At 41.5% G+C, this 25,787-nt stretch overlaps 1 pseudogene; it reads left to right on the forward strand.

Moving 5' to 3' along the window:
- Window positions 1-218: 218 nt before the first annotated feature.
- Window positions 219-24,863, forward strand: LOC118857528 (annotated as a pseudogene).
- Window positions 24,864-25,787: the final 924 nt, after the last annotated feature.

Here is a 25,787-nt window from a genome sequence, read left to right on the forward strand (position 1 = left end):
GACATAATCTTTAAGAACATAAAGGTCTGCCTCTTGGAAGAAAGATTATATTTGCTCTGCTTGGTCTCAGAGGTCAGAACTAGGGTAAGTCAATGAGTGGAAGCTTTAGAGGGGCAGATCTCAGTTCAATATAATAAAGGAAATGTTTCCTAAAAATTAGGGCTGTCTCAAAGTAAGATGAGATACCCTAAGAGGCAGTCCATTTCCTATTACTAGAGATGTCCAAGTACAGACTAGATGACCACTTGTTGGGAATGTTAAAGACGAGATTCCTGCTTCAGGTATGTATTAGACTCAATGACTTCTGAGACCCCTATTACCTCTGGGATCTTATGTGAGAGAGAGAGAGAGAGAGAGAGAGAGAGAGAGAGAGAGAGAGAGAGAGAGAGAGGAGAGAGAGGGAGATAAAGAGAGGGAGAGAGAGAGAGAGAGAGGGAGAGAGAGAGAGAGGAGAGAGAGAAAGAGAGAGAGGGAGAGAGGGAGGGAGAGAGGGAGAGAGAGAGAGAGAGAGAGAGAGAGAGAGAGAGAGAGAGGAAGAAGGCAAGAGGGAAGAAGGGAAGAAGGATACAAAGATAATAGATGATTGAGATGATAAAGCATTTATTAAATGATTACTGTGGTGGAGCTATGATAAGCAATGCGTGTTAAAAAAGACAGTCATCTTCAATGAACTTATATTCTAATAGAGAAAGACAACATATGAAGGGGATCTGGGGAGCAGGGGGGAGATGGGAGGGGAGGACAGGTGGCCTGTGAAGAGGTGGGAAAGCCCAGACTCATCTGTGGGTTGTCAGAAGTGCCATGGGCATGGCTGGGGCACCTCATGAAATGATGGTCTGGGTGAGGGGGTCACCAGGCGAGAGAGCAGGGCCCCAGGGTGGGGTTTTCTCCAGGGGGAGTTAAGGGGTAAGTAGATGTTATCCCAAGGGGCAATTTGCCTTGTAGTTTTTCTGCCTCCACCAGAGCTTTCCCTCTGCCCCCTGTCCTGTTGACCATCTGGGGTAGGAGTAATATCCTAACCTCTACCCCTAAAAGAGTTCTGTACCTAGAAAGGAAAACAAAGGCAGAAAGTGGCCAACAATTTGAGTTCCAAGAACTTCCCTCTCAAGCCACCTGGACAAGGACATGAAGCTCAGCATGCGATTCTGCCGCATGGGGTGAAGGAGGGGAGAGACAAATCCTCCACCCCCCACCCCAATTCCCTACTCTAGAAGAAAGGCACAAGAGAAAAAGCAAACAGGAAGGAGAATCATTTAGCAGCTAGGTGACAGAGTGAATAGAAATGTTGCACCTAGGGTCAGGAAGCCCTGAGTTCAAATCCTGCCTCAAATACTAACCGTGTGACTCTAAGTCATTTAACCTCATTCAGCCTCAGTTTCCTCTTCTATAAAATGAAGACAATAATAGCCCTTCTCACGGGGTTGTGGGAGGATCAGATGAGACATAAAGCTCTTTGCAAACTCTTCAATTGTGGAAAAATATTAGCTGTTGGTGGGCTGACTCCTCTGACAAGAGCTCATTCTTCCCAGAGCCCTAGCTGACCAGTTCATCTTGGGAGAAGTCCTTTGTTCTCCCAGCAAGGTACCGATGGTCCATTGGTAATCAAAGATAATATTTGTAAAGTGCTTAGAACAGTGCCTAGCACGCACTAGGCATTTAATAAATGTTTGTCCTTTCCCCTCTCTGTGGGATGGCTCCCAAAGGATGCCCCAAAGGTTCACGACCCTGCAAACTCATCAAATTGAAAGGGGGAGCTTATCAACCATCCTCCTGATATTCATACTTCCCCATCTCACGTACCTGGGAGGGTCTCCTCATCACTTCCCACCATAGAGCAAACTCATTTACAATGAATTCAAGATCATTTCCTATAAAAATCCAGGCTACATCTGGGCTGCCTTCCATTGATAAGCAACAGACTTAAATTCCTGAGGACTTAAATTTCATTTTACAGTTTCCATGTGAAGGAATTGGTGCGACTTTGTGAACCATTTTTTGCCCACATGCAAGGACATTCTGGGTCCCCAGAGAACAGTGATTCTTCTGGCATGACGGAATGTGGCTTGGAGCTGCTGCTAAGAAAGGGATCTTAGCAATGAGGAATCTGAACATGGCACTCCCAGCTCCAGATGTTCCAATGTCTGTATTTTCTCTAGCACATTTGTAGACATGGATTGTCTCCGTGGACTTGAACTGGGTTCCTCTGGCTTTCAGCCCTCCTTAAGTGTCCTTTCCTCTGAGATAGTGGGGGGGAAAATGGCTTGAGTTCTTTGTGGCTCTCAGCTTATTAATGCCTTAATCTTGGTTCTTTCTCATCTTATTTAGTCCAGGGTTGAAAATATAAATGCTATAACTTATTTTGATTGCATTTCTGCTCTGATTCCCTCTCTCTGGATTCCTACATAGATCTCATCTCTGTTTCAACTTGTGTGAATAAGGGCTACCGACTGGTATAGATTATCACACATTAAATTGAATGAAATTGAAGAGAAAAGATACATTCAACCTTGGAGTGGCTGAGTACAATGTTCTCTGGTAAGGGTCTGAAATCTCCCCTCTCCAACCACTTCCACTAAGAGCTGAGTTCCCAAATTTTGATTTCTCCAAGGGAACAGATAAACCATGGGGCCGTTTGTGAAGGACTATCAGGGACAAGAAGTCAACTGTCTTTTCTTTAAAAGTTCCACCATAGCCTAACGTTAATGATCTTAGGGCACTGCCTTTATGTTAAAATATCTTAGACAATTCAGCTTCCATCATACAGCTCCCATTCTTTTTCCAAGCCTAAAAAAATCCAGAAAATCACAGGGCAGAAAACAGATTGTTTCAGACTTGGGTTGTTTAATTCAATTTGTTTAACCAGTAATTTCTCTTGATTGTTTCAAAATATTCAGAGGGAATAAGGGTCTGGCCCCTTTGAGAGGTTAAGTGGAAGACTAGAATGATAATTCTTCTGAGAAGTGAAATTCAGAACAGTTAGAGTAGGGTTAGGGTAGGAACTCTAACCCTAATTCTAAACTGGTAAATGTTTAACAACCAGCTCCCCCTACTCAAATGTAGGCCACTGTTACACTTTTATGTTTCATCTGCATTGTTAACACTCCCTCCATTGTTTCCTTAAGACTAGACAATCAATGAAACAATAAATCAAGTCCTGGTTTGCAGCTTTCACTAATTTTCGAGGTATAAATGCTCACAGTGAAGATTTAACAACCAGCTCTCCATGAGTTGTTACAAGCCAACTCCAAGTACTCTCTTGAGTTAGGGGAAACTATCTTGATGTGTATCCTTTAAAAGGCAATTTAGAAATACCTGGAAGAGAGAAAAGAGGCAAAGCTTTGGTGTCCTAGGAGCTAGTTAGGGAATTCAAGGATCAAAGTAGATAACTCAGTGGTAGGTGTTAAGGAGATGTGGCATTCGCTTGAACCCCTCTCCCTTATGGCATCTTCAGTTGGCATTTGAGTTGGGGGTATGGATGCTTGAGGTGGGAAGGTGGGAAGCTCCACGATCTTCTGCTATTTAACATTCCCTTTTCTCTGTGGGAATAAAACTTCCTCATATCATATCAGATTAATGTTTACACTCTGGCTAACTTTTATACCCCCTGTACCCTTGCCTCCCCCTTTGTTGGGGAAGATTCATGAGTCTATAGCCAAAAACAGAACCAAAGGTGGAAAGTTGGGACTGAAGCAGTGGAGACCTTAGTTTACCTGTTGAGAAGAGAGAAAAATTCAGAGCAATGAAGCTGATACAAACCAGGAGGGTAGGCAGAAGCTCATCTCTGCGGTCTCAGCCCAAGCCTGCTGTACTAGAGAACTGAACCTAAAAAAATCCCTAAATAGAAACTGTAATCAATGGGTCAGCTTGTACATAAACAGGATGATAAGCAAGTAGGTATTTAGGGACTAGAACTTAAAATAAATGAGTTATCAACTACTTAATTGATATTGTAAAGGGAATTATGATTTTTATAATAATCAATATGATATGTGTAATGAATATATTAATAGATTAAATTTTCCAGAATTGCCTCTCATGAGAGAGCTCACACGGCAGCCAAAAAGGATAAATCAAACCTTTGACAGCACTCACAATCACTGGCATCCTTCTGCCCGTGTACCTGAAGTGAAGCGAATCAAAGATTGTAGAACCTGTTCCCGTCACAGAACTCTGGTCTTGTGACCCACCAAGGAACGACCCCCAAAGACTTGAACAATGTTGTTCCCACAGAACTTCAGGACACCTGTACCTTGGCATTGTGGAATTCATGGGCTGGTCGTGGGAAACCACTCTGGCCCTGGGAACAATGGTCTGTAAACCACCCTCCCGCCTCCCTTCCCACTTGTGATTTATATAATATAATCTCTGTCTTCACTTCAGCAAAGTGGAATTCTCATCAGGAGAATTCTCAATTTGCAAATCTGTTCCTCATGATGAAACTAATTAGTTAAATGGCTCCCTGATTACTGGCACTTTGTCTCTGGCCTGCTGTTAAGTCATTCTCAGGTTAGAGACTGGCTCAGGAAAAATCCTGTTAACAATATTTTGATTTTTTTTAACCTTTACTATAACCAGGGTATTTATCACCTTGTAACTGTAAGTAATTAAAGGGATTAATCTACTGCTGCAGAAAATATCTCATCCACTATTAAGCTAAATAGAGGATTATCCATTCCTTTCATTAACAGAGACTGAGGGCTGTTTTTAGCTTGTTGGATGTTTTGTACCTGTTGCTTGCTTGGGGTTTTCAGTTCTCTCTGTCTCTGTCTCTGTCTCTCTCTGTCTCTTTCTCTCTGACTCTCTCTCTCTCTCTCTCCCTCTCAAGTGTCCAGGTCAGTGTCTGGAGTAAGAAGAGTGGAGTCCTTCAACGGTGGGGCTGGGGTGGGGGGTGGGTGTAATTGTTTCTACTTTTTCTTTCTTGGTCCCTTTTCACAGAATCACAGAATTCCTAAGTTAGGACTGACTTCAGAAAGCATCTAGTCTAACCTGTACCTGACTAAGAATTCCTCTCTACGACCAACTTGACAAATAGCTATCTACCCATTGCCTGAAGACCTCCTCTCTGTGTGTGTGTGTGTGTGTGTGTGTGTGTGTGTGTGTGTGTGTAGAGGGCCAGCTCTGAGAAAGTCCATTCTGGGGTAAGATACAGACCAGGTTTTCCCTGAAGCCTGTTCTTGCCCTTGGGCTGATAACTCAGCACCTGGGCTCTCCAAACCCCACCTTGTCACACACTTGCTGCTCAGGATGAAGGCTCTCCAAGCCTCCTGGCACACACGTGCTAAATGCCACCTGTGAGTTGTTAACACAATATTGTTACAGCAAGAAGGGGAACAAAGCATGAGGAAGTCATGCAATGTAACAAATGTCTCGCACGTGAACTTGTTGATCTGCTTGCCTAAAAAGGTGTATAAGCTCTTTTCTTCAGCTTCATAAACGGAGCTGTACTGTACTCTCTCGCCTGGTCTGTGTACTCTTTTCACTCTCCATGGCATTCAGCCACCTCTGGCCATTCAGTGCCACAGCGTGTGTGTGTGTGTGTGTGTGTGTGTGTGTGTGTGTGTGTGTATGTATGTATGTGTGTAATGCCTCCTTTGGCAGCCCAATTCCACTATAAAATAGCATTAATTGTGAGGAAGTTTTTTGCTGATATCAAGCCAAAACTAGTTTCTCTCTATCTGCCACACACCACCCCTGGTTCTGCCCTCTGGAGCCCAGTAGGACACATTTAACTCTTCCTGGCTAGTCTCTCTGCTCCAAGTCTCTCCCTACTCCAAACCATCCTCCTCTTAGCCATCAGATTGCAAGTCTGACCATATATCCCCAACCCCATTCAAGAATCCCCAGTGGCTCCCTTTTAACTCCAAGGTCAAATATATGTGTGGCTTTTCATAACCTGCCCCCTCTCCTCCTTTTCAGACTTCTTACACCTAACTCCTCTCCACCTATGCTATGATCTGGTGACACCTGCTGATCCTCCTTGCTAATCCTCGACCTCCTCTTTTTGACTTAGAATGTTTTTGCTGTCTTTCCTCCATTCCTGAAACACTCTCCCTCCTCGATCTCCATCTCCTGTCTTCCCTGACTTCCTCCAAAATCTCACCTCAAAGGCCCACCTTCTGCAAGAAGCCCTTCTCAGTCCTTTTTCATCTTAGTGCCTTCCTCTGAGATTATCTCCAATTTATCCCGTATATATCTTGTTTGTTTGCCTATCTCCCCTATTATATGGTAAACTTTTTGAGAAGAAGGCAATGTTTTTCCTTTCTTTGCATCCATAGCACCTAGCAAGTACAATGCCTGGTACATAGTAGGTACTTAATGACTGAATATACTGAAAGCATCCATCATCTTCTCTATGTCTTTTCTAGGCTAAATATTCTCAGTTTCTTCAACCAAGGACAGACATAAATTTGAGGTCCTTTGCCATCTTGGCTGGCCCCTGGACACTCTTAAGTTTATCAATGACCCTCAGAACAGTCCTAATCTATTCCCAAACAATTCCAATGTTGCTATAATTGTTTTAAATGGGGGGAGGGCAGAGCTAGATGTTTAGGGGTCCCTAGATCTCTTCATAGGAGATTGAGGGGCACTTCTAATATAGTTACAGCTATAGAACAGGCTGACCCCTAGTTCCTTGGGAACAGAACAAATTTGAGTTGTAGTCCCTGAGTGCCCACAGCTGTGTTGCCTGTGGCAGCGTTTGCCTTCCATAGTGATAAGGACTGCTTTCTCCGCCTATATAGAAAGCTCCAGGCAACAAGGCTCTGTGGGCTGGGGCCACATAGTAAGTGGGAAAGATGTTGCTCTGGTCTGGGAAGTAGCTCAAGCCCCGAAACCATTTCTTTCCTCCTCTTTGACTCCAAATGGTTCCCTTCTAGCCTGAAGCTGGCTGTAGCAAATCTAAGCCAATTTTTGGATTGCCCATCCTGCAGTTCTGCTCCATCAGTCAAGGCGAGTGGAGTGCATTGGGCTGGGTGAGTCTTCCACACTCAGCTCCTGATTCATTGTCTTTGGTGCTCTGTCTCTCCTCCACAAGTTCAAGGCCCAGAATTGGAGAAGCAGAGGGCTTGTTATACCAGTGTGTGAATAAGATCTGAAAGCATTCCTAAAAGCTTAGGAGCTGCCCCTCTCAGTTCAGGAGGCCGTGTGGCTCTGGAGAAGTTGTAAAGGGGTTGTAGAGTCGGCAGTGAACATTATCTATACAGGAGTAACTGGGAGATGAATGAATATACTGGGCTGAGTGGCAAAGCAGGTCTATTCCATGTTTGAGGGGAAGCCCGTGGCCACCGCAGGCAGGGCAGGTGGAAAGCACACTGTCCTGGTTTCTCCTTTATTTAGCAGGTCTAGTCTTGCTGCTTCAGTTGCAGCTTGATAAGTACAGTAAACTCCTTTCCACCCCCCTAACCCCCACCTCCAGTGGCCACCAATTGGCTCATGGACGGGTCGTGGGGTCCCTGAGTTCCTGCTGGGACTCCAGGGTTGTTTTGGGCACTAGAGGAAGGGGTAGCCTCCATTTTCCGATTAAGGTTCAAGACATTGTAAGTTCCAAATCCTGTCTGTAGTAAGAGGTGAATTAGACGATCTCATTATAATTCCAATCCCCAAGAGCCTACTTATAAATCAGAATACTTCCTTTGTCCTCCTCCCCCCACTCCCTAAATCAATGTACAGAAGAAGTCTGGGGAGATGGAGGGGTTGCTTTCTAGAAAGCACCCATTGGGAGGGGTGCACCTGAGTTGGTGTCTCTGTGGTCCTTAGGATCTCTTCTTGAGGAAGGAGTAGATGAACTCTGGTGAGGTTTGGGGGTCAGTCTTTATGATGACATGACTGTTGGATGTCAGGAGCAAAGGTTCCAAGAAGGCAATGGATATGTCACACTTGCCACCCAGCCCTACCCCACTTTAGGTCAACAGGAGATATGGTCCAGGAAAAACCTCAGCTTTTAGTCCCATTTGATTTGAGAAGCAGGATAGTACAATGGATGGAGCTCTGGAATTAGACAATGAGACATAGACTCCATGCCTTAAACTCTCTGATCCTCAGTTTCCTCAGCTGTAAAAAGAGGGAGTTGGAATGGATAGCCTCTGAAGTCCACCTCTAAAGAGACAACTGAAAAGCACCAGCAGGCTGTTCATTTAGGAGCTATGCCGTCACTAAATTTTGTTCTCATGAGAGAATCACATTTCTGGGCTTATGCTCAAAGCATTCATTGTAAACAGCTCTAAATCTGTCAGCCTTGTGTGTGATTGTGGAGGGAGTAGCTGAGCCTCAAAGTTCCTCCTGACTCTAGTTCCTATGAGCCTCTGCCTCAATCTGAGCCCTTCTTAGGCTCATTGAGAACGTGGGGGTCTGCTTTCCAGAAGGTACTCCTTGAGAGGGATGCTCTTGAGTCATGGCATCTGCTCTTCCTCTTCACCAGGTGCAGCCTTCAAGCTCGTGTGTTATTTTACCAACTGGGCCCAGTACCAGCCAGACCCTGCCAAGTACATGAGAATGTGGGCCCATACATGTGTACCCACCTCATCTGTGCCTTTACCACCATGAGCAATAACAAGATAGCCCCCATGAGCAGAATGATGATGTTTTCTACCTGAGATTCCAGGCTTTGAAAGAGCAGTCAGTAGCCAGCTCTGAGAACAGATGGGGAAGGGACCGAGGAGTGAAGGAGGGTGGAGAGGGCAGACTGTGGGAAGCATGAATCAGAAGGAAGCCTGGACCCCCAATCTGTTCTCTGGGGCTGTAGCCTAGGTCAATGTGGACAAAATGAAGAGAGCTAATGTGGGGAGAGGAGAATGAAAACCTTAGGCTATAGAACTCCTAATTCTGGGTGACCTAGGCTAAGCCATCTTCTTTTCTCTCAACAACTACTTGGCATTTTTTTCTCCCTGCCTGAATTATCTGGATCTTTACTTCAATCCTCCACTTAATTCTGCTCATGTAATCACACGACACTCATGCCCGAGATATTGATAATTGCAAGCATTGCTATTGCCTAGGTGACCTCGAGGCCACATGTATGGATCTAAGCTGAAATCAGTCAAAGGGCCACACTTGAGGACCTAGAGGACCACATGTAGCCTTGAGGCCACAGGTTCCCCACTCCTGTCAAAGACTGCTCAGTATTATGATGATGGTAAAGTCCAGCAAGACTGAGACAAGAAAGAGGGAAGAGGCAATGACTCCTAACCTGGCCCTATGGATTGGCATTATCTCTGGAAATCATCTGTCTTGGGGGGCTTAGGGTGGAAGGACTCAAATCCACATGGGGAGCCTACTTCGTTTCTTGATTTAAAGAGGAATAAAATCCTTTTATAATCTGGACTAAAAAAGAAAAAGTAAATGTTTCTGAGGTATCTATAGATGTCTGACTGAGTCCCCCTGAGTTTATCCTTGGATTATGAGAATATAAATGCTTTTATCAGTTAGATGCACATTTGTGGCTGCAGAATAGGAAATACTTCCTGGGCTATCCTCTACACTCCCTGCTCCTTTCCCCACTTACTCACTTTGGGAATGTGGTCTGGTGGGCTGAGAATTCCAGGGATGGAGGTTCCAATTTTAGCCTCAGCCGCTGCTAGGGAAAGTGGGATGGCCATTTCTCCAAGATAGGTTACTCCCTTTAAGGAAGGGAATTCTCAAGATGGAGTCACTGCTGGGTATATTGCTCTTTCTCCACCAGAACTTGAAGACTGAGATATGATAGTAAGCAGTTTCCAGGGTATTTGCTGGGGATAATTAACTTCTGCTATCTCTCTCTCCATTTTCATCAGCAACAAGAACCCGGTCACACTCCTGGCTATTGGCAGGTAGAACTTTGGCACTCAGAAGTGAGAACCTTTCCTGCCCCTGAGGGTGGGATGAAGGGAGGGGAGGCAGGGTTAGCTCTGGTGTCTCAAGGAGAAGAGAAGCTTGAGGATAAGGAGAGTCCGAAGAGGGCAATCAATGACTGAGATAGAATAGAAAGGGGGAAATCAGGACAATAACCCTGGAGTGGCAAAAACATTAGCCTTAAGAAAAGGATGGATAACCATCTGTCTTGGATTTTTATCATCCATTTGCTTAAGTCCAGGGATCCATACTGGTCCTCTTCATCTCTCTGAAAGGCAGTGCAGTATTGGTGGAAAGAGTACTGGAGCTGGGATCGGAAGACCTTGGTTAAACTGAATCTCAAACACTTAATAGCTATGTGACTGTAGCCAACTTGCTTAACCTCTCTGATGAAATCTCTCAGTTCTCCAATAAGAAAAATGTGAGGATTATAATATTTGTACGACTCCATGGGGCACTGGGGAAAAAAGAACTTTGCCAACCTTAGCATGCTATAGAAATATGAATTAATAGTATGATTTATGGAGCTTATTTAGGTAGTCTGCCCCTGAGCTTAGTCCAAATTAGAGAAAGGAGAAGTGTAATGACCATATTCTGGACCGGGAATGCTGGGAGATCTTAGTCGTCTCAGTTCTGCCATTAACCAGCTGCATGACCACAAAAAAAAGTCACTTTTCTTCCTGGACCTCAGGGTCCTCAACCTTAAAAAGAATGGGTTGGACAAGATGGTTTCTAAGACTCCTTCTAGCTGTGTGATTCTATGACTACATTTCTTGCTAGGGTCACCACTATGGTGGCCACAGCTGGCCACCATAAGATTTTCATTGACTCTGTGATTGAATACCTCTGGCAGCATGGCTTTGATGGAATCGAACTGGACTTTGAGTACCCAGGGTCCCGGGGCAGCCCTCCTGTGGACAAGCAGCACTTCACTATTCTGACTGAGATGGGATTAGTGTGGCCCCTGTTGCTACTTGTCCCTGCTGGGCTCCTTTGGCCCTGAGCCCCTCACTTAAATGGAAGCAGAAAGCTGGAGGCAACTATCCAGATATTTCAGGTCCCAAAGCTGATCTTACATCTTAAGGGCAGGAAGAGGACAAGCATCCTAGCCCCCACATGTGTCCATGTACCATCTAGAAAGGCCTCGTGTATGGCAAGTGCTTATAAACTTCTATATTTGCTGTGGTTCAGTTGTATCTGACTCTACGTGACCCCGTGGACTTTGTTCATGTGATTTTCTTGGCAAAGATGCTAAAGTGGTTTGCTATTTTCTTCTCCAGGTTGTGTCCATTTTACAGAGGAGGAACTAAGGCAAAGAGGGGTTAAGTGACTTGCCCAAGGTCACGCAGCAAGTGTCTGAGGCTGGATTTGAATTCAGATTGTCCTGACTCCAGGTCTGGTGCTCTGTCCACTGCACCACCCAGCTACTCCAAAGTGCTATATAGAATTGGGTTTAGAGGTAGGATAAAAACCTGGGTTTTAGTTCAGTCTCTGATACTTAATAGCTGTGTGGCCTTGGGCAAATTACTTACCCTCTCTGAGCTGCAATTACTTCATGCAAAACGGGATGCTTACTTCATTCAAGTAGTTGTGAATATCAAATGAACTAATGTATATATTTTGTAAACCTTATATAAAATATATATAATATATGACATGTAATAATATCTATCTATATCATCTATCTATCTGTCTATAATGTAAACCTATACAAATGTCCGCTATTAGTATTCCCTAGAAGGTTGTCTTCCTTAAAATAATGCTGTACTTCAAATCCAACCTGGGTCATTTGGGGAAATCTCTATCTGACCCAGAACAAACATTTTCATCATCATCACCATCATTCTTGTTTTCTCTCCAGGAAATGTTAGCAGCTTTTGAGGCTGAGGCCCAATTCAAGAACAGACCTCGCTGCTTGTCTCAGCAGCTGCGTCTGCTGGCAAAGGGACTCTTGATGCCGGCTATGAGATGGCCAAGATTGGAGCGTGAGTTGGGCATGGAAGAACAAATGGCCCATTCTTTTTAAAAACATTTTTTTTTTGCAGGAGGGGAAGGCGGGGCAATTGGGGTTAAGTGACTTGCCCAAGGTCACGCAGCTAGTAAGTGTATCAAGTGTCTGAAGTCGGATTTGAACTCAGGTCCACCTGACTCCAAGGCCAGCACTCTACTCACTGTACCACCTAGCTGTCCCATACTGCACCACCTATCTGCCCCAGCCCATTCTAACCCAGGGCATGGATTTGACCCCATTGTCCTTCCCTTCGCAGGGCACCTACAACTTCAACCAGACTAGTCAATTTAATTCAACTAAGTATTACAGATAGGTCCTAATTAGTGGGAATAATACATCCCATTTATCAGTTCTATTATTTGAATTCACACTGCATATTTCTGTTGGGCTGGAACCAATGACCATATTTCGCATAATTATAACTTTGAATAAGGTGATTCAGATGTAAGTGATCACTTTCTAAGCTTCATTATTTGCACTAATTGGGACCTAGTTATACTTGCTTACTCTATGTAAGGCTTTGGACCAAATATTCAGATGAATGGATCCTGGATCTGTGTCTATCTTCTATTTCTTTTCTTTCCTTCCTTCCTTCTGCATTTATTGAGCACCTATTATGCTTCAAATGTGAAAGTCTTTGCCCTTTAGGAGTTTATGTTCTACTATATCCTTTTTATTCTTCCTTTCTTCCTTTCTCCTCTGAGAGCTGTCTTCAAGTATCTGAAGAACTATCATACAGAAGAGTGTTTAGAACCATTTTACGTGGCCCCAGAGGGTAGAATTGGGGGGAACAGCTGCTAAAAATTGTAAAGAGGCAAACTGACACCAAATGAAAAAAGCAGTTCCTAACAATTAGAGCTCTCTTGGGGGGAATGGGGTGCCCAGAAGGTACTGGGCTCTTTCTTCGCTGGAGGTCTGCAACGAAAGTCTGAATGATCAAGTGTTTTGTGTAAGACTGGTTGACACCCTTTATGTCCACTGTTTGGAAAAAACAATTTGGACGGCCCTGTGTCTCAGGTATTGGTGAAGGGAAGCCTGCATTAGATGGGACAGAGAACTACATAACCACTAAGGTTCCCTTCATGGAATTATATAATCATAACTAATATTTTCAGTGCTCTTTCTTTGCCAGGAGAGCTGGCGAAGACCAAGGGGCCACGTATGCTTCCTTCCTGGACTTTATCAGTGTGATGACCTATGACTTCCATGGGGGCTGGGACACAGTCACAGGACATAACAGCCCCCTGTATCTGGGCTCTACTGACCATGGTGACTTTATCTACTTTAACAGAGTAAGGCTAAAGTAGATGAAGTTGACCATGGCTCCCCTCTGGGGAGGGTGGGGAAAGGCAAGGTAACTTATTCCTGCGCCTCAAGCCGGGTGTTCCCACAGGCATTTGCCATGAAATACTGGAGAGACAATGGAGTCCCTGCAGAAAAGCTCATCATGGGGTTCTTCACCTATGGACATACCATGAAGCTCACTTCTTCTGATGTATCTGTGGGGGCCCCAGCTTTAGGAGCAGGCTCTATTGGGCCTGATTAACAAAGGTAAAGGAAGTTATTGGGGAGGGGGTTCTGATATTTTCCCACAAGACCTAGAATTTCAACTCAAGCCTCTGTTAAAGGTAAGACTGGTTTGTGTAAGCCATGCCTTTCATTTCCCAAGATTATCTAAACACTTGTCTTCCCATTCTTGAGAGTCAAGACAGTAAAACCAGAAGGAATATAGAGAAATAAGATCTATTTCACTTGGATCCATTGTACTATCTTCCCTGGAGAGAGAACATGGGCTTGTCATCCTCAGGGCACTCTGGTGCTATGTGTACGGTTACCCATCTAGAGTGACCTTTACCCTCTTACGGTGGTAAGAGAATCCAAGTAAGTGGGTAAATGTGAGCTCTTTGATAGTAGGGTTTACGTATAGTGCTTTGCCTATTTCATCAACGTAGGAAGGTCTTGGGGAAGAATTTCTTTACCAATGCACAGCTAATAACTTTAGCGAGCTGCCTCAGGGGCTGCTGAACGGTTAGATGAGTTACCCAGGCTTGTACTACTGGCCAATATGTGTCAAAAATGGATTTGAACTTAGGTCTAACAGACTCAAGACTGTCTCTCTATGCAATGTCCCCTGCTGCTTCTCATGTCTTTTACTCAGTGATTGTTTAATAAATGTTTATTGAATTCAATCGTCAAGGTTGTAATGGGCTTTTCTGATTTGCAGGAGAATCATAGAGTTTAGGGCAGCTGGGTGGTGCAGTGGACTGAGTGCTGGTCCTGGAGTCAGGAAGACTCATCTTTGTGAATACAAATCCAGCCTCAGAAATTTAACTAGTTGTGTGACCCTGGGCAAATCACTTAACCCTATTTGCCTCAGTTTCCTCATTTGTAAAATGAGCTGGAGGAAGAAATGGCAAATTACTTCAGTATGTTTGCCAAGAAAACCCCAAAACGGGGTCACAAAGAGCTGGGCACAACTGAAATGACCGAACAACAACATAGTGTTTAGAGCTGGAAGGGAGCTTAGACCTTATTCCATTCGCCTCATTTTACAGATGAGGAAACTGAGGCTCAGAGAGGAAAGTCACTTGCCCAAGGTCACTCACATTGTTATTGAGTAGCAGAGCCAGGCTTTAAATCCAAGTCTTGCAACTCCAAGATCGGTGCTTTGCCCTCAATGGCATCACGCTGAGCCTTGGCTTCAGTTTTTCTGTGTCATACTATTCCTTGACTCCCATTCATACAACATCTCCAGAAGAGCAGTGAAATGAAAAAGATGGACCTTTCAAGGAAAGACTTGAGTCATTAAAATAGTTAAATAATCCTCCCTCCTCTTCCTATTGAGGCAGGAATTCAAATGAGGGTTCAAATGCTTTCTCTGGTGTACCTACTCCATCTTGAGCAAGTGAGTAAGTCAACAGGAGGACTCAGTTTCTTCATCTGTAGAATGAATGATTGGACTATGTGACTTGTGAGGCCTCTTGCAATGCTAGTTCTATGATATTATTGAATTCTAGACTCATACATATCTATATATCTCTTTCTATCTGAAATTGATGAGTTCTTAGGCTTACCCATGCAACTTGCATATCACATAGGCATTCTTGGCAATAGGATCATTCACTTGGATGTTTCTGTGCAGAGATGTAGTCCAAAATCTTTGTTAGCCATGAGGGATCTCAATGTTTCAGAGCTTGAGGCATCATCACAATATTATCCACAAAGAGGAATACCCAGAGGACCCCACTATCAACAAGGGATCCTTCTTCAACCTTGGACTCTGTTCTGGATTTCCTCCAGTCCAATGGTGAACATCTTTTGTTTGTTTACTCCCGCTTATTCTACGTCACCCATTCTTTTAATAATCAGAAAGTCGTTGAACAAGGTAATCTCTATTGTTACATCTTTCAAGTAATATTGGTATGATTTTGTCATATGCATGGAAGACACCTGGTTGAAGAAGAACCTTTAAGGAGGTGTTTTGATTTGCCAAATCAAACTCTTTTTTCATAATTAAACAAATGATAATCATTGTTTGGGATATTGTATTCTTTACATCTTTCACTTATTTATATGATGCCAAACACATGGTCTTGCAAGAATTTTTGCTTGATAAAGCCTATCTGTTCCTTTCGAGTACCTCTTCTTCTATAAGAATGCCCTTGACTTATGTATAGATTATTCTCATAAAAGTTTTATAGAGCAGAGAAAATAGGCAAATGGATTGGGAATTATTGGCATTCTCTCAATTGTTTGAGTGAGGGATGGAAATAATGTAAGAGATTTCCCCCCTCCCTCATTTTTGTTGTCTTTTTCTCCTTCAGAAACCTTGAAAATCAATCCCTTAGTGCCGTGATGATAAAACTTCCAGCATAGATGTCCTTTATATTCTCTTTCTTCATACAACTGCTTTTTACATCTTTTTTTTCCTTCGATGTCATTTCTGTCATCTAGAAACACATCTGGGACTGTCAAGTTGGCATCCAAATGTGACTCCACATTCCTTCATGGTGCAGTTTGTTATGAGATTCTTTGCAGATGTTTTCCATGCTTCATCTATTTATTGTCCTTCAGGTTTCATCCTTAAATGCCCTCAGATGACTTTGTATAGCTGGCTCTCACCAAGTTTTCTTTAACTAGTTCTTCTTCTTTTCTTTAACTAGTTCTTCTTCTTCTTCTTCTTCTTCTTCTTCTTCTTCTTCTTCTTCTTCTTCTTCTTCTTCTTCTTCTTCTTCTTCTTCTTCTTCTTCTTCTCCTTCTCCTTCTCCTTCTCCTTCTCCTTTTCCTCCTCCTTCTCCTCCTTCATCATCATCGTCATCGTCTTCTTTGTCTTCTTCCTCTTCTCTTCTATTTGCCCAGGGTCACAGGGCTAGTAAGTGTCTGAGGGAATTGGAACTTAGGTCCTCCTGTGCCATTTACCTTTCCCTCTCTTTACTATTTCTTGCTATTTTATAAAGCTTTTTTTGGTCCAGTGATTTTGACGTAGAAAACTGCCAGTGAGGAAATTTACTCAGTATCAGATACTGTACCATCTCTTATAGTTCAGAGAATTGTCTATAGCATTGAGAAGTTAAGTGATTTTTTAAAAACTCAACAGACAAACCTTGTCAGAGGTGAGACTTGAACACAGGCAATTGTAGCTTCAAGGTCAGGTCTCTTTCCGTTATTAATCACTGCCTTTTATGAAGCAATATTGATCATAATCTCCTGCAATTTTTAGATTGTACAAATGGATTTATGGTCTAAGCTGGTATTGCCCTTACCTTTCCACTTGACAAATTGTCCAAAACCAAGGCAGTTTTTAGGCTCTCTTGACCTCCTTGTTATGGCAATTGATTTGCATTAGTTAAACTTCTGTATGAAATTGTTGTATTCAGTATTGATGTTCTTCCACCATCCATTTCCCAATATGGTGTCAATCACTTTATTAAATTCCAGTCTCACAGGCGAGATTGGAATTGTTTCATAGCACTCCAGTTTTTTTAAATCATGTTCATTCTTCCTTCTAGCTTTGTATTCATTTTTATTAAATAAATTTCATTTATTCAATTATTAAGCATTTATTTTTTCTCTTTTCCTGAGCCCCTGTCTACTGAAAAAGAAATTCTTACATTGGTCATATCTAAAAATGTGTTTCTCATTCTGCATATTGAGTCCACAAATTCTCTGTCATGAGATAGATAGTATTCTTCATCTTCCATTTTCTGGAATAATGGTTGAATATTGCATTGATCGGAGTTCTTAAGTCGGTTGGAATTGTTTATTTTTACAATATTGATGTTATAGTGTCAATTTTCTCATACTCCTGCTCACTTCATTCTGCATCAGTTTATACAAGCCTTCTGAGGTTTCTCTGAAACTGTCTCTTAATTTCTTTTTTTTAATTAAAATTTTTTTATTTTTAGTTTACAACACTCAGTACTGCATGTTTTTGAGTTCCAGATTTTCTTCCCCTCCCTCCCCTCCCCCCCTGCTCACCAAGACAGCATGAAATCCAATATATCTTCTACATATACCTTTGCATTAAACTTATTTACACAATAGTCAAGTTGTAAAGAAGAATTATGACCAATGGAATGAATCATGAGAAAGAAGAAACAAAACCAAAAGAAAAAAAAGAGAGCAGATGTTTTCCTTCAATCAGCATTCAGACTCCATAGTTCTTTCTCTGGATGTAGATAGCTCTTTCCATCATGAGTCCCTTGGAGTTGTCTTTGAACCTTGTATTGCTGAGAAGAGCCAAGTCTATCGAAGTTAGTCATCAAGAAGCAATATCTCTGTGGTTGTGTACAATGTTCTCCTGGTTCTGCTCCACTCACTCAGCATCATATCATGTAAGTCTTTCCAGGTTATTATGAAGTCTGTATCTTCCCCATTTCTTATAGCACAATAGTATTCCATTACATTCATATACCACAACTTGTTCAGCCATTTCCCAATTGACAGGCATCCCCTTGATTTCCAATTCTTTGCTACCACAAAAAAGAGCTGCTATATTTTTGTACATATGGGCCCCTTTCCCACTTGTGTGATCTCTTTGGTATACAACATAAGAAATTGGTCTATGCCCAGTTTCTGCCATACCATTTTCCAATTTTCCCAGCAGTTTTTGTGAAATAGTGAATTCTTAGCCAAGCATTTCTCTAATCAATAGTGATTTAGAGCATTTTTCATATGCCTATATTATATCTTTAATTTCTTCCTCTGAAAACTGCCTGTTCATATCCTTTGACCATTTCTCAATTGGGGAATGACTTGTATTCCTATAAATTTGGCTCAGTTCTCTGTATATTTTAGATATGAGGCCTTTATCAGAGGCACTGGTTGTAAAGATTTTCTCCCAATTTTCTGCTTCCCTCCTAATCTTTGTTGCATTGACTTTTTAAATACAAAAACTTTTCAATTTAACATAATCAGAATTATCCATTTTGCATTTTGTAATGCTATCTCTCATGTCATGAATTCTTTCCTTTTCCTTAAATCCGATAGGTAAACTATTCCTTGCTCTCCCAAACTGCTTATAGTATCAGCCTTTATTCCTAAATCATGAATCCATTTTGACTTTATTTTGGTATATGGTATAAGATATTGGTCTATGCCCAGTTTCTGCCCCACCATTTTCCAATTTTCCCAGTAGTTTTTGTGCAATAGTGAACTCTTAGCCCAGAAACTGGATTCTTTGGGTTTATCAAAGAGTAGATTGCTATAGTTGTTGGCTATTGCATCTTGTGTACCTAACCAACTCCACTGATGCACCATTCTGTTTCTTAGCCAGTACCAAGCAGTTTTGATGACTGCTGCTTTATAATACAGTTTAATATCTGGTGTGGCTAAGCATCCTTCCTAGCATTTCTTTTCATTAATTCCCTAGATATTCTGGACCTCTAGTTCTTCCAGATGAATTTTGTTGTTATTTTATCCAGCTCTGTAAAACAATTTTTTTCTTAGTTTGATTGGTATGGCACTGAATAAGTAAATCAATTTAGGTAAAATCGTCATTTTTATTATATTTGCTCAGCCTAACCACAAGCAACTGATGTTTTTCCATTTATTTAGATCTGACTTTATTTGTGTGAAAAAATGTTTGGTGATATATATAGGCCCTGGGTTTGTCCTGGCAGGTAGATTCCCAAATATTTTATAGTGTCTACTAGTAACTTTAAATGGAATTTCTCTTTCTATCTCCTGCTGTTGGGTTTTGCTAGTAATATATAGGAATACTGAGGATTTATGTGGGTTTATTTTATATCTTGCAACTTTGCTAAAGTTGTTTATTATTTCAAGTAGTTTTTTACTTCTCTAGGATTCTCTAAGTAAATCATCATATCGTCTGCAAAAAGTGATAATTTAGTTTCTTCTTTGCATATTCTAATTCCTTCAATTTCTTTTCCTTCTCTTATTGCTATGGCTAACATTTCTACTACCAAATTGAATAATAGGGGTGATAATGGATATCCTTGTTTCACCCCGGATCTTATTGTGAATGCATCTAGTTTATCCCCATTACATACAATGCTTGCTGGTGGTTTTAGGTAGATGCTATTTAAAATTTTAGGGAAGGCTCTATTTATTCCTATGCTTTCTAGTGTTTTTAATAGGAATGGGTGTTGTATTTTGTCAAAGGCTTTTTCTGCATCTATTGAGATGATCGTATGGTTTCTGCTAGTTTTGTTGTTGATATAATCAATTATGCTGATAGTTTTCCTAATATTGAACCAGTCTTGCATTCCTGGAATAAATCCTACCTGGTCATAGTGTTTGATTCTTGGGATAAGTTGCTGCAATATTTTTGCTGATATTTTATTTAAAAAATTTGCATCAATATTCATTAGGGAAATTGGTCTATAATTTTCTTTCTCAGTTTTGACTCTTCCTGGTTTGGGTATTACTAACATATTTGTGTCATAAAAAGAATTTGGTAGGACTCTTTCTTCATCTATTTCCCCAAATAGTCTACAAAGTATAGGAATTAATTGTTCTTTAAATGTCTGATAGAATTCACACGTAAAGACATCTGGCTCTGGAGATTTTTTCCTAGGGAGTTCTTTGATGTCTTGCTCAATTTCTTTTTCTGGGATGGGGTTATTTAGGCATTTTACTTCCTCTTTTGTTAACCTGGGCAATTTATATTTTTGTAAATATTCATCCATTTCCCTACCATTGTCAAATTTATGGGCATAAAATTGGGCAAAATAATTCCTAATTATTGTTTTAATTTCCTCTTCATTGGAGGTGAATTCACCCTTTTCATTTTTGATACTGGTAATTTGGCTTTCTTCTTATTTTTTTTAAACCAAATTGACCAAAGGTTTATCAGTCTTATTGGTTTTCTTTCTTAATTTCTTATAGCACTATGGAATTTTATTTCATTCATATTCCATAATTTGTTCATGCATTTCCCAATTGATGGGCTCCCCCTTAGTTTCCAGTTTTACCACCACAAAAATTGCTACTATAAATATTTTTGTCACTTAGGGGACCTTTTCTTCTTTCTTTGATCTCTTTAGGGGTATAGGACTAGTCATAGTACCACTGGGTTAAAAGGTACACACAGTTTAGTGACTTTTGGGGAATAGTTCCAAATTGTTTCCAGAATGATTGGATCAATTCACAGCTTTACAAACAGTGCATCAATGTGCCTGTTTCCCTACCACCTCTCTACCATTTGTCATTTTCATTTTTTGCCCCCTTTACTAATCTGATTGGCACCTGAGTTGCTTTAGTTTGCGTTTGTCTAATTATTAGTGATTTGTAGCATTTTTTCACATAAACTTTATATTAATTTCGATCTTTACTCTAACAAGTCATTCTTTAACAGTACATAGAAAGCTGATTTGAGAATGTCTCACATCATAAGTCATTTTGTGTCCCTTAAAATATAATGAATTCCAATTTTGGTTACATATTTTGGTATTTAGAGGTGGCTAAGTTGCATAGTGGATAGAATATTAGACTTAGAGTGAGGAAGCACTGAGTTTGAATTCTTTCACAGGTACTTACTATCTCTGTGACCCTGGGCAAGTCACTTATCCTTTTAGCCACAATTTTCTCATCTGTAAAATCAAGATAAGAATAGCATCTACCTCCCAGAGTTGTGGGTTTTTTTTTTGGAGGGGGGAAGGCAGGACGATTGGTGTGGGTAGGGTGATTAAGTGACTTGCCCAAGGTCACAGGGCTAGTAAGTGAGTCAAGTGTCTGAGGCTGGATTTGAACTCAGTTCCTTCTGACTCCAAGGCTGGTGCTCTACTCACCACACCACCTAGCTGCCACTCAGAGTTGTTTTAAGGATCAAATGAGAAAATAATCACATAAAGCACTTTGCAAATCTTGGAGTTGTATAAATGCTAGCTATTACTCATGTTCAATGCCATGTCAATGGATGTCAATGTCGATGAGTCATGTTTGATTCATTTCTTGAAGAAATTATTCATGAAGTATGAGTTTCTGTGTAGCCTGCACTTTCTCTACTTCTCTCATTTCTTACTCCTTAAAACTATATTTTTTGGTGTATTTTTTTGTTGCTCTTCTCAACAGGTGTCTACTTTTGCATTGAAGTCTTTGAATATCAATGTATATGTTTATTTAATTTGGAGGATATTATTGAGTCCTTCACAGAACAGGGATCCTGAATCTAGAGCCCATGAAGTTGTTTTAAAAAATAGTTTTGTAACATTTTTTAAAAAAATCATCTATTTCCTTTGCAATCTTATGTATTTTATTTTATGTATTTAAAAACATTATTCTGAAAAGAGGTCCACTGGTTTCACCAACATGCCAAAGGGACCCAAGATACAAAAAAAGTTTAAGAATCCTTATCAGAGATTTTTCAACATCTCTTCAGCTCCTAGAATGGATATTGGAACATCTATGATTATTTTCATGGTACTGTAATCCTTGGAGATGGAAACAGGGCTAGTTAGCTGAAAAACTGTGTGCCAGCTCCTATAATTAGGTTAAACATTTCACAGTTTTTGATTCCTGCATTCTGTAATTTAGTATTTTTGTGCTTCTACATGTTTGCTTTCTTTTTACCTTAATTAGTGGAATGAATGCTGGATTTGCAGTCAGAAGACCTGGGTTAAAATTATTTTTCTGCCGTTTGTCCCCTGTGTGACCTTGGAAAAGTCATTTAACCTCTCTAGGCTTCTGTTTCCTGATTTGTAAAATGAGGTAGTTGAATAAGATGGCTTTGAAGGTCCCTTCCAGACAAAAATTGGAACCTATTATCTTGTTTCTTTAATTGCTAATAAAACTTTTTTTTGAAGAAAAAAAGACCTCTGCCTTAAGTTCACAAAGGGGAATAGAAATAGAAGTCCACACCAAAGATAAAGATTGGTAGCATTGTAAGAGAGCTAAGGGGGCAGCTAGGTGGCACCATAGTGCATAGAGTGCTGGGTCTGGAGTTAGGAAGACTCATCTTCACAAGTTCAAATACAGCCTTAGACACTTCCTAACTTTGTGACCCTGGGCAAGTCACTTAACTCTTACCCCTGTTTGCCTCAGTTCTTCATCTGTAAAATGAATTGGAGAAGGAAATGACAAACCACTCTAGTATCTTTGCCAAGAAAATTTCAAATGAGGTCATGAAGAGTCATAAATGAATGAAAAACAACTTAATAACAACAAAGAAGGAACTGCCACTTAGTTTTGGGGAATTACCAAGTAAGGTATTGAATGTAAAGGTCCAACAGGGATTGAAAATTTTTCTCTTCCATGCACATACCTATCAAAGAGTATTTGACAATCCCTGGCCTAAGCCATCCATCAACAAGCATTTATTAAGTACCTACTATGTGCCAACACTGGGGATATAAAGGAAACACAGGCAGTAATGCTGCTACACTAAGCTGTCCATGATTTCCAGCTGAGCAGAGATGCAGTGAATGGTGCTGGTGCTCTAGAGATCTGCAGTAGGGACCAAACTCTGAGGAATTATAAGAGGCACCACCCCCAGAAAACCCTACTTAATACTTGACTACAAGAGTCTAAGGCTATAAAGGTCTTCAGAGAAAAACATTAATTGTTGGAGGGTGTCAATATTTTCATGAGCTCAGATAAGAGTTCTCTTTGTTTCATTCAACTTGTAAATAAAGCTTTTTTTTCTTCTTTGAATTTTGGTAGCTATTTTTTGCTCTCATGGGGACTTGGTGACAACATCATGGGTAGTGCCATATAGGTAAGTCCCCAGATCTGGGTAGGGGCAATGAGCCAGAGGTGGTAGAAATCTCTTGAAGTGTAGCTGGGACTTTTGGACATGTGAGACCCCCTGACACACAGGGATTGTTGAACAAATTAAGAGAATCCTAGGTAGGTTTGTTTAGGGATAGTCATTGTCCTGCCTCGGGTCCATGGGAAGAGAAGCAGTCAAAGAGATGGAAGTACCGAGACAGAGGAAAAAGGAATATAAAGAGAGGAGAGAAGTGAGGAGAAGAGAGGAGACCAGCTTTGACATTATTTAAAGAGGATGATTAGAAAAATCTATTACTTTGGGGGAAGGTAATACACATATTGTCCCAAACACATTAATCCTTGGGCTTTTGTAGTCACTTTGCTCCCCACTCATCAACTTCACAGGTGCCAGCTTTGGAAGACACATTTCTAGACATCTTTTAGCTCAGACTCCAGGACTTGAACCTGAATGAAATGACTTGGCCTAGTAAGGATGTCATTGTCAAAGAGAAGGAAACTTGTGCTCCAGGCCAGTACTGAAGGTTCCTGTTGCTTCCAGAAGTGGCTATTATAGCTCTTACACAGTGGGTGGGTGAGTGAGGGGAGGGAATTCAGAAGAAGGGCTAGTATGCTTGGTGGCTGAGATGACTAGCCAGAAGTACAGTACAGTAGAGAAGGACAGTACAATGTCTGAACTGATGAAACTGGAAGCCTAGGAGAAGAGGTGTTAAGGGACACTGAGGAAAATTCTCAAGTCCAAGGTTGGCAACTGTCCCAAGCACCTGTGCCCATTGCTATCAGCTTGGCAGAGCATTAGCTTTTAGAGTACAGCAGTTGGCAACTATAAATCTTTAGCCTTGATCAAGCCACTGTTTGATAAACAGACCTTGGAAGGGGCAAATCAGAAGAGAAAGAATACTAGCCCTCCTCATTCCCTCCCCCCACCCAAGACATTCTTTCTCTAGAGAGCTAAGCCCTAGCAAAGATAGGACAAATTGTTCCTTCCACTCTTCCCACCTCCTCCACCCTCTAGCCCCATGATCACTATCCGGCTCCTGCCAGAAGGGTGTATGGTGGGGAAGGGAGAGGGACACTAAGGGGGAAAGCCCAGGATATTGCCTCTGCCAGCACAGGCACAGTGCCACCTGGCTCCCTCCTCCCACTTTGTGGGTCAGTGGCAGCTGTGATGATGGAGTAGAGGCAAAGAGGACTAGGATAATAATACCTTCTATTTATATAGAATTTTACACTGATTGTTGTTTTGAAGAAAGTGTTTTGCAAACTTTAAAGCTCTATATTGGGGTTTTTAATCTTTTTGGTGGCATGGACCCCTTTAGTAGGCTGGAGAAACCTATGGACCCTTTCTTAGAATCATTTTTAAAAATGTACAAAGATACATAGGGCTACATGGGAAACCAATTATATTTAAATATAGTTATCAATGTATTAGAAAAATGATCTGATCACTGATCCTAAATTAAGGACCTTGAAATGTCCTTAGGAGTTTTTTATTATTGTTTAAAAACACTTCCCTGATGAGAAACCCATATAAGGTAAGCAATATAGTTGTTATTAACCCCATTAGACACATGATGAAACTGAGGCTCTCAGGGAAGTGAAATTACTTGCCCATGGTCACATAGCTCCTAACTCTGAGAGCCAGGAGTCAAACCCAGGTCTTCTGGGTTCAAGTCCAGCAGTTTTTGCACAGCCCCTGCACCTGCACCACACCGCGTCCAAGCCTCATCCTGAAAACAACACCAAGTTCTACCAGTGTGCCGGAGGCAGGACCTTTCATTTCCAGTGTGCCCAGGGCCTGATCTTTAAGGAGAACTGAATGTGCTGTGACTGGCCTTAAAACAAAGAGTAATACGCTGTTAAAAAGCCTTCTGGTTATGCCCCACCCCGCCCCAAGCCCCACTCAATGACAAGTTCCTAGAAGGCAGACTTGCTTTTTATTGATCCTTGAATTTCCCCAACAGTGCTTGGCACATAATAGGCACCCCACAAATATTCTCCCAAACACCCATATACCTGTGATCTAATCAGTCTGGCATCTTAGTCCATCCATGGATGACTGCCTTGTGTGTCTTCCCATGATCACCACAAGGGCTCATCCTCATCCATTCTCAGGGCCTTTCCCAATTTTTCCTAACATCATGAGGATACCAATGGGATAACATCAGTGGAATATTTTTTAAAAACTACCTGCCCAGTACATATTCCTCCTAACATTATCTGAAAAGTAACTAACTCCATTGGGCAGGGAAACGTTTTAAGGGTGTTAGTTCAGCCTCTCCAGCGTCTACATTACAAAAAGGACTTAACTGTGCTTGTAACAGCTAGGGAAAAAAAACTGGTGCAGAGACTGGTATTTTGTGTTGAGTAAAGATTTGAGGACAGCATGGTGGTTTGCTCGATTTCTGCTTTGTGGGTCCCTAATACCATCTTGAAGAATTCTTTTATAAAAGCCAATTGCAAAATGAAAACCCTGGGATCTTCCCTGGGGAAAAGGGTCGGGAAAACTCCCCCAGATCAAACTCAGCTCTCAGAGCACAGACTATTATTGTAGAGGGTGTTACATTTACATTTGCTAACACTCTGTAGAGCCTAAACTGTAAATTAGGGCTGAATGTCCACTTCACACCAACCCTCTATGAGCACATACAAGGGCACACATCAAGTACATGTAGGCACATTCACACAAGCAGATGGAAAGGGAAATATTCTTATTTCAATGAGGATAATGTCAAGGTCATTTCTGGCTGAAGCCATAGTCATC

Source organism: Trichosurus vulpecula, chromosome 7 (genome assembly GCF_011100635.1).
Source record: "Trichosurus vulpecula isolate mTriVul1 chromosome 7, mTriVul1.pri, whole genome shotgun sequence".
Classification (NCBI taxonomy): domain Eukaryota; kingdom Metazoa; phylum Chordata; class Mammalia; order Diprotodontia; family Phalangeridae; genus Trichosurus; species Trichosurus vulpecula.